The 20,620-nt window shown below is 34.2% G+C and overlaps 1 non-coding gene across 1 annotated transcript; it reads left to right on the plus strand.

Annotated features, from left to right (window-relative positions):
• The first annotated feature begins 1,123 nt into the window (after positions 1-1,123).
• LOC114287554 (uncharacterized) lies at positions 1,124-18,831 on the plus strand. Its single transcript, XR_014356341.1, has 26 exons — positions 1,124-1,275; positions 3,439-3,507; positions 3,725-3,847; positions 3,926-4,076; positions 4,261-4,392; positions 4,493-4,572; positions 4,769-4,829; positions 9,600-9,633; positions 9,745-9,812; positions 10,252-10,353; positions 10,454-10,527; positions 11,202-11,309; positions 11,415-11,497; positions 11,627-11,692; positions 12,066-12,080; positions 12,190-12,418; positions 12,509-12,668; positions 13,411-13,590; positions 13,726-13,834; positions 14,220-14,383; positions 16,848-17,015; positions 17,138-17,250; positions 17,511-17,634; positions 18,378-18,453; positions 18,516-18,598; positions 18,684-18,831. It is a non-coding gene; the product is annotated as an uncharacterized LOC114287554 (transcript).
• Positions 18,832-20,620: the final 1,789 nt, after the last annotated feature.

Consider the following 20,620-nt stretch of genomic DNA (forward strand, 5'->3'; position numbering starts at 1 on the left):
GTTGATGGACTTATTCAAATTCAAGAGACATCCAACATGCCCTTAGAAAATGAATATAGAACAATATATAATCATTTCCACCAAAATTCAAACATTTATGTTGTGTTTGGTTGAGGGATTTGAGGTGGGATTTAGAAAGGGAAATGGAAAAGGTAGGTGAAATATGAATAAAACATGCCTAAATTTCACATAGTTTCACACACCTTTTCCCTTTCCCTTTCCAAATCCCTCCCCAAATCCTCCAACCAAACATACCATTAATGATTCCTTTGCTTGAATTAGAGACTACTCAGACATGTAGCGTAAAAATTTTTTAGTTGTCTTGCTTTCTATTTTCTTTTCTTTTGTTTATTTTTTATTTTTCCATTTATGTTGAAGGCTCTTGGGCTCCATATATTATTCATATTTTAATAAAGATATTATTGTAAAGCTTACAATTCAAGCTGTATTATGCTATTTTCAAGGATTGAGGGATAGATTCAATACTTCTATAGAAGGGAATGAATTATGATCACCTTATAATTTGGAAGTATTTTTTTTTGGGTTCCTTCTTCCCGTAATTAGATTAGGCTTTCCTCTTAATTTTTGGCATTTGGGTTTGATTTGTACAGGAATAATCTTAGGCTCCGTTTGGATGTTAGGAATCGTGAGGGAAATGGGAATGTGATTACATGTCCCTATGATTCCAGTATTTGTAATGGATTGAAATAAAAAATGATTGTTGATTACCTACTGAAGTAAAAAATCACTTTTCTAAACTATAGGAATTTGATTACCCCGCTCCCCCAATGGGAATCTCACATTCCTGGAGGAATGTTGACCATTTGAGAGTTAGAAAACAAATAAAATTGGGCCCATAATATTTAAAATATTATCATTTTCCCATAGAGAATTCCTATAGAAACTAAATGCTTAAATAACATTGACACACATGAATTTTACTATTAGTAATGAGATTTCTAGTGATGAGATTGTCATTCCCCCTTAGGATTCCTGCCATGGTAATATAGACTTACCTCATTAAAAAAATGTATTTTTGCCATTCATATTTTGTTTTCTAGATTTACAATATGTCAATGGCATTTGGGCTATCCAATAACAATGAGATATGTTGTGTAGAATAAAAATGGGAATGAGATGGAAAAGTTCCTTTCCTTGGAGGATCAACTCATGTTTATGAAGGAAAGTGGTACCACTGCAAGAGGAAATGAAGCTAAACGGGCAAGGAGAAGCTGTGCAACTTCAAGTTCTCATTCATTTGAAGCACGCTGCCATGTAGGTATTTTTTTTATAGTGCTTTTTGCATTTCTAGTGAGTCAAATCTATGTAGCATAAATATAGATACGGGAAACTGATAACACATGACATGAACCTGCCGAAATCTTAAAAAGGGACACTATATGACAAGTGACAACAACATATTGCTATATTTGCATACATACATATATATTCATATGTTAGAAGTTTTCCATTGCATACTTTATGTTGGTCAGTGGCCACACACATGATGTGTTCATTTTAGAAATGTTTCAAAAATCATATTTGGAGTGCACTACTTGCATTCTGAAGAATGCCAAACATTGTTACTATTAAGAGATTTTCCACATAGGTTGCATCCATGAAGTTCAGAGAAGTGTCGTTGAAGTGTTTGCGAAATGTTTGGAGTGCGCAAGTTGCATTTAGAAGAATGCCAAACATTGTTACTATTTAGAGATTCCATATAAATTGCATCCATGAAGTTCAGAGAAGTGTTGTTGCAGTATTTGCAAAGTGTTTGAAATTATGAAATTTATTTTTAACTTAAGACACATTTCTAAGGGTGCAATTATGAAATTTATTTTTAACTTAAGACACATTTCTAAGGGTGTTCAAGGAGTTCAGTGTCGACAACATGTTCTCCTCCTTATAAGTGCCCATGATTCTTAGATTAGGATGTTTCCTATTTTTCGTTCAATTGGTTTAAGCGAAAAAAATACTTTTTCAAAAAATGTTTTTGGTAGAATACGTTTTCTTATGTTTGGTTGCAACATTGAAATTAATGTGCTAGTAGTTGTGGTAGTAGTAGTGTTGTGGTGGTAGTGATGATGCTGGTAGTGGGATGGCGGCAATGAGGTGGTGACGGCAGTGGTGGTAGTAGTAGTGACAGCGGTGGTAGTGTTGGGAGAGTGGTGGCGCTGGTAAGACCTTAGTCTAGAAAATATTCTGTACCTTTCAAAAGTGGAAAATGTTTTCGGCCTATATAAGTTTATTTTCTGTTGAACCTGAAAATTATTTTTCATTGACTTTGGTTTCCCATCATACCAAACGCCAAAAAATATGGAAAATGTTTTTTGCCAAAGCAAACAGAGCGTTAATGAAAACATAATCAATGTTAAATTTCTCATACGAGACTAGAATTCTTTAGGTTTCACCCCCCAGGGTTTGGGTTGCAGCACATAGATTCTGGAAGCTTAAAAAGCTTCTATCAAATTCTCAAAACTTAACTCAATTGTACTGATTGTATAATATGTATAGGTCCTTTTGAGCTTTTTGATACATGTGGAGGAGTATAGGTCTTTTTTTATTTTTTATTTTTTTCCAGCTGTATACGTGTGGCATTCCCTTTTAGCCTGTCTTTAATGAATTTATTATTACTAATTGCAAAAATTGATTGTGTGAAATTTTACTTCGCTACATGTGTTTTAGGACAAAAAACATGGGTGTTTACGGAATAATATAATAAATATAACAGGCTGTAAATAGTCGAATTCTTTTGTCCTTTTTAAAAACTGAAAATAAAAAGCATTCTGATGTTTCTCTTTATTTAGGGCTTGTTTGAAATGAGTTAAACAAGTGTACTTTTTGTGTTTTTAAGAAAAAATATGTAGAAAAATAAAAAGGTAATATGATAAAAAAAAGATAAAAAAGATAAAAAGATAAATTTTTTTTAAGATGCTAAACTTGACCTAATTAGGAGCTTTTTAGAGTAGTGTCGATTAGCTTGTCATAGACTCATATATACTTGGAGCTGATACTAGATCCTTGACTAGCCTTTATTTTTTTTTTGTGAGTTTATGCTGATCAGTTGATACTTTCAATTTCTTTTAGTCTTTAGTCAAAGATAATGGGTTTGTTTGGTTTGTATTTGAGAAATATGTTTTGAGATAAAAAGTATGAAAATTTATTTGGTTTAGTTTTTTTTTAAAAAATATTTTGAAAAATTATTTTGAGAGAGTTTTGAAAAAAGTGATTGATTTGATGTATATGAAAGAAAGATTTATTTGAAAACCTTGTAAACCAAATAAGTTTTGAAAATTTTTTTTAAAAAAATTTATTCAATTTGATTACTTTTGAAAATTTATTTACAGAAATTTTTTTTTTTTTTTTTTTTTTTTTTGGAGAAACACAGACCAAGGCGAATGTGTCTAAAAGCCATTGTAATAACCATTGACTTCGCAGGATGCGAATCCATCGCTACCTGTGAAAATGGTTGAACATCTCAAAAAGGGCATTGGAGCTTGGGGACAGGTTTCTTCCTTTGTCTCTTCCTTTGTAGTTATTTTCTCTTTATCTTTCATCTTGTCTGGGGAGGGGATTGGGACTGGAGGTTAGGAATAGCTAACTGAAAAACGTTAAACTAAGAAGATCTCTTTGGCCTGGGGACCTTAGATGTGGATATAAAAACCGCCTTCTATTTAAATCTTATGTGGAATGCAGTGCTGAGCGCTGGACTATTCTGATGCAGATGGTGCATGTTGAAAAAATTAGTGCCAGGGTTGCCTACCATGTTGAAATCCCAAATGAACTGTCAGAGAAAATGAAATCTGCTCTGAAATGTATTGGAATTACTAGGTTGTATAGCCACCAGGTATGGATGTTATCTTGAACTGCAATCCTTTTCTGAGCCAAAATTCTGAATGAACTTTAATTCTTCTGGTATCTGCAGGCAGAGTCTGTTCGGGCTTCCCTTGCTGGCAAGCATGTAGTTGTGGCAACAATGACATCCAGTGGGGAAATCTCTTTGCTACAATCTGCCAGTACTAGAAGTACTGTCCCAGAATTTGTTAGCGTGTGCTCTGTACCTCTTTCCAACAAAGGTTCACAGGAATAGATCTCATGCGTTAATTTTATTGTATTATTCTTGGTGATGTGCCTTGGTTCTACTGAATAAAATTGAATTACAAAATGCGTTGTATTTTGATTTGGTGGAGAATGGCTTTTTTGTTGTCTGTTTTTGGCTTTTTATTCATTATTTATACTTCAAATTGTTCATTGGTGCAGGCTTTAGCACAAGATCAACTTAGAGCCTTGTTAGCTATGACAAAAGATTTTGATACTAGCTTAGATATTGGTATCTATGATGGTGACACTTCCCAGACAGACAGGATTTGGCTGCGTGATAATGCTAGACTGGTATTTTAGTAAGTTTTGGTTGTCTCAGACAGTCAGTTTTCCTTAAGCTGGCTGCCTTGTGTTGTCATATCATACTGAAATTTTGTTAATTCATGTGCAGTTGATCACAAATCCAGATATGTTACACATGTCCATCTTGCCATTCCATGGGCAGTTCAGGAAGGTTTTATCAAATCTTAGGTAATGTTTGTTTTACAGTGGTCTCTAGTTTTGCTTTGGAAGTGACTGAGATAATTCCTATTTGTAAACTTGTATTTTTCCTCAAAATGCTTTTCATTTATAGAGAATATCATTATATTATTTCTTGATCACAATGTGACATACTTTTACTTTGTTATTTATTTGGTTTCCTTTCCCCTCTATTCTTATTAATCAGGTTTGTTGTCATTGATGAAGCCCATACGTATAAAGGAGCATTTGGATGTCATACTGCTCTTATATTTGTTAAAATTAATGCCATATTTACATTAGATACTTTGGATACATTGCACGCATTGGATACATTGAGTTCATACATTCTTTGTATTCATGTATTTTTATATTCATGTATTTTATATTTATTAAGTACATTGTCTAGATTATATTCATGTACCTAATTAATTACAAGATTGTTTAGGTTCATGGATCTTATTCATTGAACTTATGTATAACCTTCTCTATATAAAAGGATGTAAGCCTATGGGCAATATATATGAATCAATAAGTGATAAAAATTCAATACAAAATATAGTTCATTCTAAAGAAAGTTTTATCAAAAGCTAACATAAGTGGTATCAGAGCTTTGGTTGGGTCAAGAGCAAGCTGGGTGTAGAGATCGGATACGGGAAAACAAGCCCCGAAGAAGAACAAACCGACGTCCATGGCGAATCCCATCAACCAAAATGTATCCACTCCTATCTTTAATGGTGAAAATTTTGATTTTTGGTATGTGAAAATGAGAACTATTTTTGTCTATACAGAGCTTTGGGATCTTGTTGAGAATGGGTTCGAGGAACCTGAAGATGAAGAAGCTTTGACAAATTCCCAAAAGAACCAATTAAAAGAGCAAAGGAAGAAGGATTCAAAGGCTCTCTCTTTTATTCAACAAGGAGTTTCAGAAGCAATCTTTCCAAGAATTATCAATGCAACAAAAGCGAAGGAGGCATGGGATATTCTTCAGAAAGAGTATAGAGGCAACTTGAAGGTAAGAACCATCAAACTTCAGTCATTGAAAAGAGATTTTGAAAATTTAAAGATGAAGGATATGGAATTGTTGAAGGATTATTTTTCTAGGGTTATGGAACTTGTAAACCAAATGAAAATTTATGGGGATAATATTACTAATCAAAGAGTTGTTGAGAAAATTTTGATAAGTTTGCTGGAGAAATACAATCCCATCGTTGCTGTCATTGAAGAAACTAAAGATCTTGCTGAATTGAGTATTGAAGAATTGATGGGTTCAATTAAAGCATTTGAGCAAAGGTTGAGTAGGCAATCTGAAAAGTCAATTGAAAGTGCCTTTCAATCCAAGCTCAATTTTAGTACCTCTAATTCCCAAGGAAGAGGAAGAGGAAGAGGAGGAGGAAGAAATGCAACCGGAAGAGGAAGGTCTAATTTTCAAAGAAAGGAAAATGAAGAGTCCACTCAACAAAAGTGTGGAATTTGCAACCGAAGCAATCATGTTGATAAAGATTGTTGGTTTCGAGGAAAGCCAAAATGTTACAATTGCAACAAATTTGGGCATGTCAAGAAGGATTGCCTAGTCAAGAGCACTTAACAAGCTAATTTTTCTGAGGAGCAAGAAAGTGAAGGGCACATGTTCTATGCTTGTCACAAGGCATCGGATCAAACCAAGGATGTATGGTTTCTCGATAGCGGATGTAGCAATCACATGACAGGAGATGAAAGCATTTTTGTAAAAATGGATGCTTCCTCCAGTCCTCAAGTAAAAATGGGGAATGGTGCCTTAGTCCAAACAAAAGGAAAATGTACTATTGCTATAGAAACCAAGATGGGTACAAGATTCATTTCCGATGTTCTCTTAGTTCCAGACTTGGAGCAAAATTTGCTAAGTGTTGGACAACTTATGGAGCATGGATATCTTGTTCACTTTGAAGACGATTTTTGCAAAATTTTTGACAAAGGGGGGAAAAGCCAAGTTGTAGCACAAATCAAGATGGAGAAGAATATAAGTTTTCCTCTCATTTTCCGGTATAGCAAAAATGCGGCTTTGAAGATGGATGTGATTGATAATTCATGGCTTTGGCATAGAAGATTTGGGCACTTGAATTTTCAAAGCTTGAAGCATCTACAACAAAACAATATGGTTTTTGGGTTGCCAACCATTCATGAAGTGCAACATATTTGTGAAGGTTGTGCACTTGGAAAGCATCACCGGGAGTCATTTCCAAAGGAGAAAGCATGGAGAGCTAAAGCACCATTGGAGCTTGTCCATACCGATGTGTGCGGACCTATGGATACACCAACTCATGGAGGTAACAAATACTTTATTATCTTTGTTGATGATTTTACTAGAATGACTTGGGTGTATTTCATGAGACAAAAGAGTGGAGTTTTCTCTATCTTCAAGAAATTTCAAAATCTTATTGAAAGACAAAGTGGTTGTTTGATGAAAGTACTGAGAAGTGATAAAGGCGGAGAATACAACTCAAATGAGTTTATGAAATTTTGTGAAGATATTGGAATGGAAAGGCAATTGACTGTTGGGTACACTCCACAACAAAATGGTGTGGCGGAAAGAAAGAATAGAACCATAGAGGAGATGTCCAAGTCTATGCTACATGAGAAGGGGCTACCCAAAACTTTTTGGGGTGAGGCCGTGTATACAGCAGTTTACTTGATGAATAGATGTCCTACAAAAGCTCTTAAGGACAAAACTCCATTTGAAGCTTGGAGTGGAAGGAAACCATCGGTGAATCACTTGAAGGTGTTTGGTTCCATTTGTTATGCTCATGTTCCAAAAGAAGTGAGGCACAAGCTTGATGAAAATAGTAAGAAATGCATCTTTGTGGGTTATAGCTCAAAATCCAAAGGCTATAGACTCTTCAGTTTGGATCAAAAGAAGGTGATTATTTATAGAGATGTTCTCTTTGATGAAAAGGCGTCTTTTGATTGGAAGGAAAAGAAAGTCCAAGATCAAAGCATTACTTTCAATGAAGAATCAGAAAGTCAACAAGTTGAAGATGTTGCAACTCTTGAATCTCCACAAAGATTGTCACCAATTGCTAGTTCACAATCTTCTCCAAGTTCAAGTTCAAGTTCAAGTTCTTCATCTCCAAGTTCAACTCCAAGAAATATTAGGAGTCTTAGTGATATGTATGCAAGATGCAATTTATGCATTGTTGAACCTGAAAATTTTAAAGAGGCAATTAAAGATGAAGCATGGAAGAAAGCAATGGAAGATGAAATTCATGTGATTGAGAAGAACAAGACTTGAGAGTTAGTGGAGAAACCGAAAGAAAATGAAATAATTGGTGTGAAGTGGATTTTCAAAACAAAGTTCAATCCGGATGGCTCTATTCAAAAGAACAAAGCAAGACTTGTGGCAAAAGGGTATTCACAACAACCTGGAATTGATTTCCAAGAAACTTTTGCTCCTGTGGCTCGACTTGATACAATTAGAGCTATCATTACTTTGGCGGCTCAAAAGGGTTGGTTCTTGCACCAACTTGATGTAAAGTCAGCATTTTTGAATGGGAAATTAGAAGAAGAAGTATATGTTGATCAACCTCAAGGCTTTGTTGTCAAAGGCAAAGAAGATAAAGTGTACAAGTTGAAGAAGGCTTTATATGGCCTAAAGCAAGCACCCCGGACATGGTATAGTGAAATTGATGCTTACTTCAATGAAAAGGGTTTTCAAAGAAGCAAAAGTGAGCCAACTTTGTACATCAAGAGGCAAGGTACAACCAGTATTCTCATTGTTTCACTTTATGTTGATGATTTGGTTTTTACCGGTAGTGATGAAAACTTGATTGGAGTTTTTAAAAGGGAGATGATGAAGAAATATGAAATGAGTGATTTGGGGCTATTGCATCATTTTTTAGGCATTGAAATCCACCAAAACAATGGTGGTGTTTTTATTTTCCAAAAGAAGTATACTCAAACACTTCTTGAGAAATTTAAAATGAAGAATTGCAAAGAAGTTGCTACTCCCTTGATTGTGAATGAAAAGTTGTCAAAGGAAGATGGAAGCAAAGAAGCTGAAGCATCTTGTTATAGAAGTTTGGTTGGAAGTTTGTTGTACTTAACTGCTACAAGACCGGACATCATGTATGCTACAAGTTTATTGTCTCGGTTCATGCACAGTCCAAGCCAAATTCATTTTGGGGTTGCAAAAAGAGTGTTGAGATACATTCAAGGTACACTTGATTATGGAATTTTTTATGAGAAATTTCTTGATGCAAAGTTAATTGGATTTTGTGATAGTGATTGGGCCGGATGTGTTGATGATATGAGAAGCACTTCTGGGTATGCATTTTCTCTTGGATCGGGTGTAATTTCATGGTCATCCAAGAAACAACAAACTGTGGCACAATCATCTGCTGAAGCCGAATATATTTCAGCATCATTGGCAACTACACAAGCAATTTGGCTAAGAAGAATTTTGGATGATTTTGGTGAGAAGCAAGGTGAAGCTACTCCAATTATGTGTGATAATAAGTCTGCTATTGCTATGGCAAAGAATCCCGTCTACCATTCTCGTACTAAACACATTGCTATCAAACATCATTTCATTAGAGAAGCTGTGGAAGATGATGAGATTCAAATCAAGTATTGCAAGACTGAAGATCAAGTTGCGGACATCTTCACCAAAGCTCTACCAAGGGACAAATTTGAATTTTTTAGAGAAATGTTGGGTGTCACACAATATGGCATTAAAGGGGAGTGTTAAAATTAATGCCATATTTACATTAGATACTTTGGATACATTGCATGCATTGGATACATAGAGTTCATACATTCTTTGTATTCATGTATTTTTATATTCATGTATTTTATATTTATTAAGTACATTGTCTAGATTATATTCATGTACCTAATTAATTACAAGGTTGTTTAGGTTCATGGATCTTATTCATTGAACTTATGTATAACCTTCTCTATATAAAAGGATGTAAGCCTATGGGCAATATATATGAATCAATAAGTGATAAAAATTCAATACAAAATATAGTTCATTCTAAAGAGAGTTTTATCAAAAGCTAACAATATTGAGGAGACTTCGGCGGCTCTGTTTTCATGGTACTTATTCCCTATATGGTTTGGAAAAGATATGGGTTTTTCCTTCCACTTAATTCTTCCTTTTTTATTTCTTGGAAAGCTCTTATTTTCTCAGCCTGCTTATTTGTGCAGTGTATGGTAGTGATCCTTCTTTTCACTTTTGTACTGCAACTTCTGCAAACCCCCGTGAACATGCTATGGTAAAATTTTGATTTATTTATTTATTTTTATTTTTATTTTTTTTTTTTTTGGGGGGGGGGGGGGGCGCAATGTCCATAATTTATTGTAGTTATTTGTAGGATGTCTTTTTTATGTGGTCATGGTCAACTTCAATGCCCATTCATGAATCCTTGTCTTTTGAGTAATTATTTACCATTTCTGCTTTCATTCTACAATTCATGTTCAAATTCTCATGGTGCTACCAATGTAATATTGGTTTCTACATGAAACACTTCAATAGTTGTATACATTATCTTTCTAACATTCAAATATGAGGTTTATGATGATTTCTTAGGAACCATTTTCAATTGCTTTAATCTCTGTGTGTGTGCACTTATGTGTGCTTATTAACTGTAATATTTATCACATGCATTAACTTCATATTGTTCATCTGAAACATATCTTTTTCCTATAGTTTAGGAACTTGCTAATCTACCAACAATGGAGTTGATTCAGAATGATGGTAGCCCTTCTGGTCAAAAGCTCTTTATCCTCTGGAATCCTCCTTTATGTCCAAAAACTGTATATTTTTTTTGCCACTATTCTGGTGCTCTATTTTTCGGAGTAGCTATTGTTCCAAGGGATGTTGTTTTATCTACTTGTGTGCACTTCTGGATTGTAGGTCTCGAAGAGAACTACAAATGTCATAGATAAAAAGGAATCATCAGATAAAGATATTATTTTTAGACGCTCAAGGTAAGAAATCGTTATGTTTATTGTCATAGAAAATTATTGCACACACTGTCTTTCACGAAGTTATTTCTTGTCCTTCAGATGTTCGTAAACTAGTATTGTTTCTGGAGCTTACTGTAAGCAATTTCTTCTGATTTTCATGTCATTTACTAAAACGAAGTTTTCATTCCTAGATACTTGTGGTTTGAGCTACTTATCCTTTGAATATAATTTTGGGTAGCCTTGGGGAGAGTATGAAAGAAGTCAAGTAGTTAGGATGCTGTTTAATTGCTATGTTTTGGTATAGTGATGTAACACACATTTGGCTGAAATTCTTGAAGACTTATATTCGAAGTTTGACCGTTTTCAATATTTTTTTGATTGAGAAAGTGCTTAACTAGAAAAATCTATAAAAGCATGTATACTGCATAACAGACTAGTAATATTTTATACAATACTTTCAAGTAATTACAAGTCCTTAATAAGTCATATCCACAGGCATGTCTGTTATGCATTTGCCATTCCTCTGATCCCAAGTATTTTCCAATATTTGCCTTCACGAGCACACAATATATGTTAATTGCATATAATAATACCATATGATATATTTATCATGCATAAACATCAAGGAAAAGACTTACCATATATTTAAGTATTTGGACTCAAGATATGAATGTTTGAATTTTTCTATTTTGCAGCCCGATTTTGGAGGTTTCATGTCTTTTTGCTGAAATTGCTCAACATGGGCTACGTTGCATTGTATTCTGCAAAACACGCAAACTTTGTGAACTTGTTTTATGCTATACATATGTAACATTAACCCATTTTATTTTTTAAGTCTTTAACTTTGATGTTCATTCAATTTTTGGATTAAAGAGATGCTGTAATCTGATATCTGTAATTATGATAAGGCGTGAGATTCTTCAGGAGACAGCACCCCATCTGGTTCAGGTCAGTATTTTTGTTCTTCATTTTCTGCGAACAATGATGATGGGTGATGTTGATGAATCATATAAGAAATGAAAAAACCCTTTGATTGGAGAGAAGTTTTGGTGCTTGTGTTACTATCATCTGATGTATGGCAGAAAAGTAATGCATTTCTTTGCTTCATTTTTCACTGTAGAATTCCAACGTCACAATGCTCTTGAAGCACCTGATGCTCTAGATATGGGAATGGACGATGGCTTAGGTGAACTTGCCTTTTGTGGTCTTTATGTAAATAATTAGAGAAAATAATAAATAGTTTTGATTAAGGTACTTTTAATCTCCTAATTATTTTGTGAATCATGGTTTCATTCTCTGAAGTTTACTTTTTACCTCCTTGAGGCTCTTTAGTTATATATTATTCCCTCCTTGCACTTATGTTTTTATTATTCTTTCTAGGTTTTGTTATGCTTTGAGCCTTTGGATAAAAAACTAAAGTCCTTTGTAGAGTTCTCAATTTCTTCCTCGTCCTCTTACATATCTCATTTATTATGTCAAAAGCCTAGTTTGGTTGATAGCCTAGTTTGTCATTCGGAAGTTAAAAATCCTGATGTTGACGTTTAATTCTGTGGACACAGATAAAACAATTGCCAGTATTACTGTGACTGACATTTTGTGCTGTTTAGTATTGTGTATATACACTTAACATATCTTTGTTATATTTTAATTTCTATGTATATTTCATAATTGGGTTGTTTTGAGCCTCTGCTGATGTCTGCATTATCACCAACAGCCTGTGGTTCTTTTTAATTTGCTCAATAATGTGCCTTGACATTACACGATTGATGGAGCAGGATAGGAGAAAAATTGAGAGTGAATTTTTCAGCGGGAATCTTTGTGGTGTTGCTGCAACTAATGCCTTAGAGTTGGGTATTGATGTTGGGCATATTGATGTAACCCTGCATCTAGGCTTTCCTGGTAGTATCACTAGGTATAGAACTAATGTAATTTGGTTTGTGTTATTAGTAAGGTAATCTTTTCTTTCAGCTGTTCTTATATTTTTCTGTTTATTTAATGTTAGTCTGTGGCAGCGAGCTGGAAGGTCTGGGAGAAGGGAAAAGCCCTCACTTGCTGTATATGTTGCATTTGAAGGGCCTCTTGATCAGTATTTTATGAAGTTTCCCCAGAAACTCTTCAGGAGTTCCATCGAGTGTTGTCATGTTGATCCTAAAAATCAACAGGTATTTTTATTTCCAAAAGCAGTTAACACATAATTCAAAGTTACCCCTGAAGTAAAATTTCCCCAAAAATGAATGAGTTGGAGTAAATGTAATGGCATCAACGGTTTTTGCAAATATCTAAAATACGGTGGTGTGTTGGTTGTAGATCTTTCTTCCCTTTAGGAGCAAGCTACCTTCCATCTCTTCTAGTGGGGTTTTTGCAAATAGTATGGTGGTGGTTTGGGGGTTTTAGGTAGAGAGATTAAAATAATGAGAGAAAATGAAAAAAAAAGCAAAAAATAATTATGGATGGTGTAGTGGTGGTGCATGGTGGTATTGGTGCTGTTGCACTGGAGGCCATGATGGCAGCGGTTTTGGTAATGTGGTGGAGATGTGGAAGAACAAATGCCTAAACAATGGGATATTCTGTTTGCACACCATGGTTTGTCTCAGTACACACCATTTGTGTTGTTCAGATATAAACTTTGGAACAAAATTCAAATGTTCGGGACATAAACTTCTGAACAAAAATGAATTGTTAAGATATCATTCTGTTTGGATATAAACTTGTGAACTGTTTTTTGTTCGCAAGTTTATGTCCAAACATTTGACTTTCGTTTGAAAGTTTATATCCGAACGGTATAAATGATGTGTACTGTGGCGTGCAAATAGATAGTTGTTTTTTTTTTCTTCTGTTAAATTATTGTCTATTATGGGTTCCGAGGTAGCAGGGGAACCTTTCCTAATTTTTGGAGTCTTGTAGGTGCATGAACAACACCTGGTTTGTGCTGCGGTTGAACACTCACTGAGCTTTCTTCACGATGAGATTTATTTTGGTCCTCGCATAAAGAATGCCATAATGGCACTTAAAAGTAAAGGATACTTGATTGCTGATCCCTCACGAGATTCTCCTAACAGAATTTGGAGTTACATTGGGCATGAGGTATATTATTTGTATGAATAGTATAGGTCTGATCTCTCTTCTTATAGTTAATGAAATATCTGATCATGGATGAAATTCTTTAGCAGCTGTAAGTCACTAATTTCCCATCTTCCTTTTCTGTATTCTTGTTGGTAGAAAATGCCTTCTCATAATGTTAGTATACGAGCAATTGAAACTGAGAAGTATAAAGTAATTGACAAGCAAAAGAATGAAGTCCTTGAAGAGATTGAGGAAAGCAAATGATTATGAGTTTTGATGGGAATTATTATATTGATATATGGCAATTCATATTTATGCATGGTAAAGCTTTGACTTTTGCTGTTGTAGATCTTTGGAGTGTTTTTTGTGCATGGTTGACTTCTAGTCTAATTATGTTCGGATTCTTTACACTTATTGCAATTTTATATATTTATTTTTATTTTGCTGAGCCAACTACATTTCATGCCTTTTTTTCTCCAATTGCCTCTCAATCTTTCAGGGTCTTTTTGCCCAAGGATGTGATCTGCCTATTTCTTTTAAATAATAATCGTACTTCATACTTGGTTCTTCAGATTATTTTCCATTATACTAAAAAATAAAAATTTAGTTGGTCTATGCAGTTACAATGGTAACCTAATAATTTTTTTTGATCTTTCAGGTTTATGATGGTGCTGTGTATATGCATCAAGGCAAAACCTATCTGGTGAAAGAATTAGATATATCAAGTAAAATTGCTTTATGCCAATTGGCCGACTTGAAGTACTACACAAAAACTTGTGATTACACAGATGTTCATGTCATTGGTGGTAAAATTGTATGTGGGCTCTTAATTCTTTGTGCTAACAGTGCTTATTAGTTTATGAGTCTTGAGACATGAATGGACAACAGTATTCTGCATACTTCTGTGAAACCTTCATATGTTAACTGGAAATGGTATATATGATATTGTATCTGGTTTTCTCAAAGTTAAGTTTCATTAGATTAAAGCAAAGGGAATCATAGTGAGAAACCTTTAACTGCAAAATCTCATTTATTATCATAGTGTTTGATGTTATTATCATAGTGAAAAATGACAAGATTTTTCACTTTACAAAGGCACAAGGCATAAGCCCTCTCATGGCACTTCCAGCTTTATATAATTAGATTTCTAATAGCATAAAATTGATAAATAAATTAACTCAGCTCAACTCAGCAAGCCCTTAATTTCAATTACTTGAGATCCTTCATGTAGATTCATCTTCTTAATTTCAACCCAGCTAACTCTTCCTATTTGTATGGAGAATTTGTGGAATATGGATCTCAGAGGCAAGATAAACTGAAATGAAGCGGCTCAAGTTAGCTGCCTTCTTGAATAGAGAAGTCCACATGTAGCCACCAGATGACCATTCTGGCTATCTTGAAGAGAATTTAATCGTATCTTTGTTGTGTTTGCTTGCATTTTTTTTTTTTTTTGATCGGCAAAATAAGGATTTATTGATGATTAAGCAAGATACAATCCACAATACATCAACAAATCAGGGGAGTGCACTATGCACTTGACCCATGATTGGCGAGAAGCCAATCAAACACCCAAACTCCAACAAATTAGCAAGATACAAGATACAATCCACAGACTACAATACAGCAGCAACCACCAATGCTTGGCCCCTAAACAGCAGCCAGGCCAGGCCACTTAACAGACTGAAAATGCACCTAGCATCTGGCAAAGTGTGCTACCAACCCGCAGACTAGCAGCCACCATACAAGCCACCATACAATACAAGCTTGAGCAGCAGCTGAAGAATGTAGCTTGTTCTGCTACTCAGATGCACACAACAGAAGGACACTGCCAGCTACAACCTTCCTCAAACACATGCCTTTACCTGATCAATGTTGTTGATAAAATCATTAACCGAGTACATATTCCCTAACCTGGAGGCCTTACTCCATAAGGCAAATCGAACCTTAATGAGCTCACTGAGATCAACTCCACAAGGCTGCACCCCATTAAATATGCAATCATTTCTACACTTCCAAATGGACCATAGAGCAATCAGAGGTAAAACCCTCCATAATCTCCTAACCTTGTTCTTAAAATGGCCACCTAACCACCAATAAAACAATCGGTCAACAGACCTAGGCACCACCCACAGGCACCCCCACCATTGTAACAGATCTGACCAAACTTTCCAGGAAAATGGACAATGCAGCAACACATGGGCAGCAGATTCATTCGCATTTTCACAAAAGGCACAAAGAATTGAAGCACTACTGTTAAGAATGCCAATATGCTGGAGAAAACCTCTTGTTTTCACTCTATTCCTCCAGGCTAACCAGCCAAAAAACTGGACCTTAGGAGGTAAATCGGTGTTCCACACAAACTTACCTAACGACAGATGAGGGCCAAAAGGAGTGTCACTGAACTTGTATAGGCCAGATACCTTGAGGCAGCCAGCTGTTCCATTCCATGTAGCGCAGTCCTCCACATTACTGCGTAGGGGAGGGGCATCTTTTAAAACAACAACCAATCGATTTACTTCATCCTTTTCCCAATCATAGAGGTTTCTCCTAAAGATAAAATTCCACTCCTCCACAGAAGATCTCCTATCATAGAAGCTTAAGAGTGATCCCCCTTTATCAATGGACAAACTAAAAATTCTAGGGAACTCAGCTTTTAAACATCTGCTGCCAAGCCAACGGTCATGCCAAAACTTGATCCTAGTCCCATTCCCAACCCTTAACCGAAGCTTCTCTACATAGAACTCCACTAACTGTTGATGATGTTTAGCCACTGTGATAATATCAGTCCACACTCTAGAGTGACTATGAGACACACTCGCCAATGGGGTCCAGCTACCCTCCTCAATCCTATATTTGCTACACAACAATCTCCTCCAAAGGGCATTTACTTCCTTCCCAAATTTCCACCACCATTTAAGGAGAAGGCTAGAATTGACATCCTTGATTCTTCTAATTCCCAGTCCACCTTGCTCCCTACTTTTTGTCACTTCAGCCCATTTTACTAGGTGAACTTTCCTTTTCAGATCGTTACCTCCCCACAGGAAAGCAGCTTGGAGTTTTTCAATTTCTCTAACAACTCCATTGGGCATTCTGAACAGAGAAAGATAGTAAATAGGCAGACTAGACAGGGCAGACTTGTGTTTGCTTGCATTTTAGCCATGTAGTTTACAAGCTTAATTCCATTTGCATGAATGTATTTGCAAATACACAAGTATTGTGAACCCTTTTGATACTGGAATAAGTATTGATAACCACATGCATTTTCTACTGTTGTGTAGGCGTATCCAGCGAGGATTTCCAATATCCAATTATCTAGAACAACTTCCCAAGTAAATACTTGCAAAGTAACAACTACTTGGTTTGGTTTCTATCGTATATGGCGAGGAAGCAACCAAATTTTTGATGCAGTTGATCTTTTGCTTCCTACGCATTCATATGAATCACAGGTGTGTATGGGTTCCCTTCTGCATTATTATGGATTTCTTACTTTCGGCTGTTTCTCATAGCATTGTTGTGTCCAATTAACCATTTCTTTTGACTTCTTGTTTTTACCTTTACATGTAAACAGGCTGTTTGGATTCGAGTCCCACAATCTATAAAAGCAACTGTGGAGATTAAAAACTTGTCCTTCCGTGCAGGCTTACATGCTGTGGATCATGCTCTTCTTAAAGTGATACCTCTGTAAGTTGTCAACATTTATAGTAGAAGGAAACCAAAACTAATAAAATCTGTATTGTTTGTCTAAACATAGCCGAAATAATAGATAATTTTGAGGTTACAGCCTTCTTAACAATTGTTGTCAATTTATTTATTTATTTTCTTTCAAATTTTAAACGTGAAATATGTAGCTGCATTAGGGAAGTCAAGTTGATTAGCTATAACCCAACTTGTCATATTTATCGGTTGTTGATCTGACTGTATCATGATACTCTGGCATGTAGATATATAATTTGCAACTCATCAGATTTGGCTTCAGAGTGTGTAAATCCTCACGATAGTTGCCATGTTCCTGAAAGAATTCTGTTATATGATCAGCATCCTGGAGGGACTGGCATTTCGGCACAAGTGAGTTGCTGTTGATTTTTTTGGTTTTCTTATTTATTTGTTTATATGAATTGAAATTGAAAGAACAACTTATTTTAATGAGTAAAGATTTGTTTGTCAAGTAAGTTTTTGGTTTTGGACTGCCCCAGCTGACTAAGCTAAATTATTGTTTAGACTAATCCCATATGATTTAGCCAAATATTGTTTTGTTCTGATCTAAGAAGCACAGACACAAATATGGGAACGTAGTGATTTTCAAAACATTAGGACATAGACACGCTAGGAAAATTAGGACATAGACATGCTAGGATATGACTAAATATATAATTTCATTTTCTATGTATATGAATATAAATTTATGATACATAGTTACGAGAGACATCAATCTATATTTGAGTTCATATATCTTTTTTTTTTTTTTTCTACTCATTCCCTCTTTATTTCCTTATATTTTATTTCGACCCCAAACACTGGACACGTGCCCATGAAGTGTCCCCATGTCTTTCCAAAAAAAAAAAATTTGCACCCTGCATAGCATGTCAGACATGTGGACACGCGTGTTCCAGCTATGTCAGACATGGGTATGACACTCATCTTGGAGTGTCAGAGCTTCTTAGGTTCTGATTATGTCCTTGACCTTTTGAAATTGAATACTGTGTGTTGCAAACTTCTAGGATATTTTAAGATTCTGAGCTACCATTTGTGAATTATTATATGAAATTTAATGTTAACTCTGCAATTTGAAAACATCTGAATGTATGCAGGTTCAGCCTATTTTCACTGAACTGTTAACGGCTGCTTTGGAACTTCTCACATCATGCCGTTGCTCAGCAGATACTAGTCGATATTAAATTCTCATTTTGTTTTTGATATTTAAATTTATCACATTAAATGTATCATAGTAGGTTTTGGCATGTTGCAGAATCTAGCGTGTTACGAGTACAATGAAGTTTTGCACAAGGACGCAGCTATTATTATCATTAAGGTCCTGACTCGAAAAACAGTTCAATATCATCACCCCAGTTGCAATATGTGCTTGTAGTAGTTACTAAATTGTCTTGTTCATGCAGGGTGTTCTTGATGCTGAGAAATCTTACTTCAATGAGCTTTCCTGACTAACACAACCTCTCGGCACCAAATTACCAATTTACCATAGCTTAGCAACAAATAGGTAACACGTACCCTTATGTTTTAGAGGATGGGGTAATTTTGTTCACTTTTATGTGAGTAGTAGGATGATAAGTAGGTCTGGCTCTGACTTTTTTAACGCCTAAACGCCTACAGCGATCTTTCCACAGGGACATTTTATACATATTTTAAAAAAAATAATTATGTGTTTAATTTTATTTTTTATTTTTTGATATTTGACGGTACTCGTGAAAAGGTTACTTCCTGTATATATCTATTAAAATTTAGGGTAATTATATTTTGCCTCCCTAAAATTTCACCCATTTCTCACTTTGGCTCTTTAAGTTTTATTTTTTTCACTTTGACCCTTCATGTTTGCAATCATTCCCTCTTTGGCCCTTTAAGTTTGATATTTCTTACTTTAGCCTTTCAAGTTTGCAATCCTTCCTACTTTGACATTTCTTGTTTGCAATCATTCTCACTTTACTCGTAAATCCATTCAAAAAAACTAATCAGTGTATTTGGTTTCAGTTTACTAAATTAAGTTTTTTGACAATTGAGTTTTTTGTGTTTTTTTAAATTTTTAGTGAATATTTTTAAAATTTTTAACATTTGTTTTTACTTTTTTAAAAAGTAAAATATTTATGAAAAAATATTTTAAAAAATTAATAAATACACAAAAATGTACTGATTTTTCATTTTTTTTTTGTATTTTTGATATTTAGTGAATTTTTTAAAGATTTTTTTTCACAAAAATTATATTCTTTTTAGTGTATTTATGTTAGGTGTGTCTAAATTTTTTTTAAAAAATACTTAAAATATTAAAAAAATAGTAAAAATCAAAAAATATGGAAAATAAAAAAGTATAATTTTTTGAAAAGTGTTTTCAAAAAACTAAAACTAAGCATAGTTAATAGAATTTGTCACATCATCAACACATTAACTCTATGTGTGATGTAAAAAATTCACTAATGATGCAAAAAATGAAAAATAAAAAACAAAAAAAATAATTTTTTTTAATCTTTAGTGAACTTTTTTTTCAAATTTATTTATAAACATTATTACATTATAGATGTATCTAGTTTAGATGCATCTAGAAAAATAAATACAAATTTAACTAAAAAAAGAAAAAAAAAAGTTCACTAAAGACAAAAAAAAATGATAGTAAACTTTTCATTTTAGAATTGACAATACAGGTAATTGAATCAGTATATTTTCATTTTTTTTTTCGTCTGTAATAAAATTTTTTCTTTATTTAGGTGCGTCTAATCTAGATGCATCTATAATGTAATGATGTTTATGAATAAATTTGAAAAAAAAAATTCACTAAAGACAAAAAAATTCCAATTTTTTTGTTTTCTATTTTTCATTTTTAGTGAATTTTTTTACATCTCATATGGAGCTGATGTGTTGGCAATGCGGCAATTCTGTTAGTTTTTTTAAATGGAAGTTAGTTTAACAATAAAGTGTGAAGAATTGCAAATATGTAGGGCCAAAGTGAGAAGGATTACAAACATGAAGAGACAAACTGAGAAAAATCAAACTTAAAGGCCAAAATGGGAAATTGGTGAAACTTTATGATAATAGTTAACAAAATTTTAAAACTGGATTTTATTGAGGTCCTTTAAATTCCTGTGGGATATTTTTATAGGCTAATATAATAGTTAACAAAATTTTAAAACTTTTTTTTAGTCAATTTTTCGAGACCCAAAACGATAGCATTGTCGGCTTATGCCCAAAACAGACACCGATGATAACTAAACTTAATGCATATCTAAGGTGGTATTTGATAAATTGAAAATTAAAGACTAAAATTTAAATATTGAAAACTTGTTTGTCATAATCTAATAAAGTCAAAAAGTCACTATCATATTTAAGT

This window comes from Camellia sinensis, chromosome 15 (genome assembly GCF_055761805.1).
Source record: "Camellia sinensis isolate YWXY chromosome 15, ASM5576180v1, whole genome shotgun sequence".
NCBI lineage: Eukaryota > Viridiplantae > Streptophyta > Magnoliopsida > Ericales > Theaceae > Camellia > Camellia sinensis.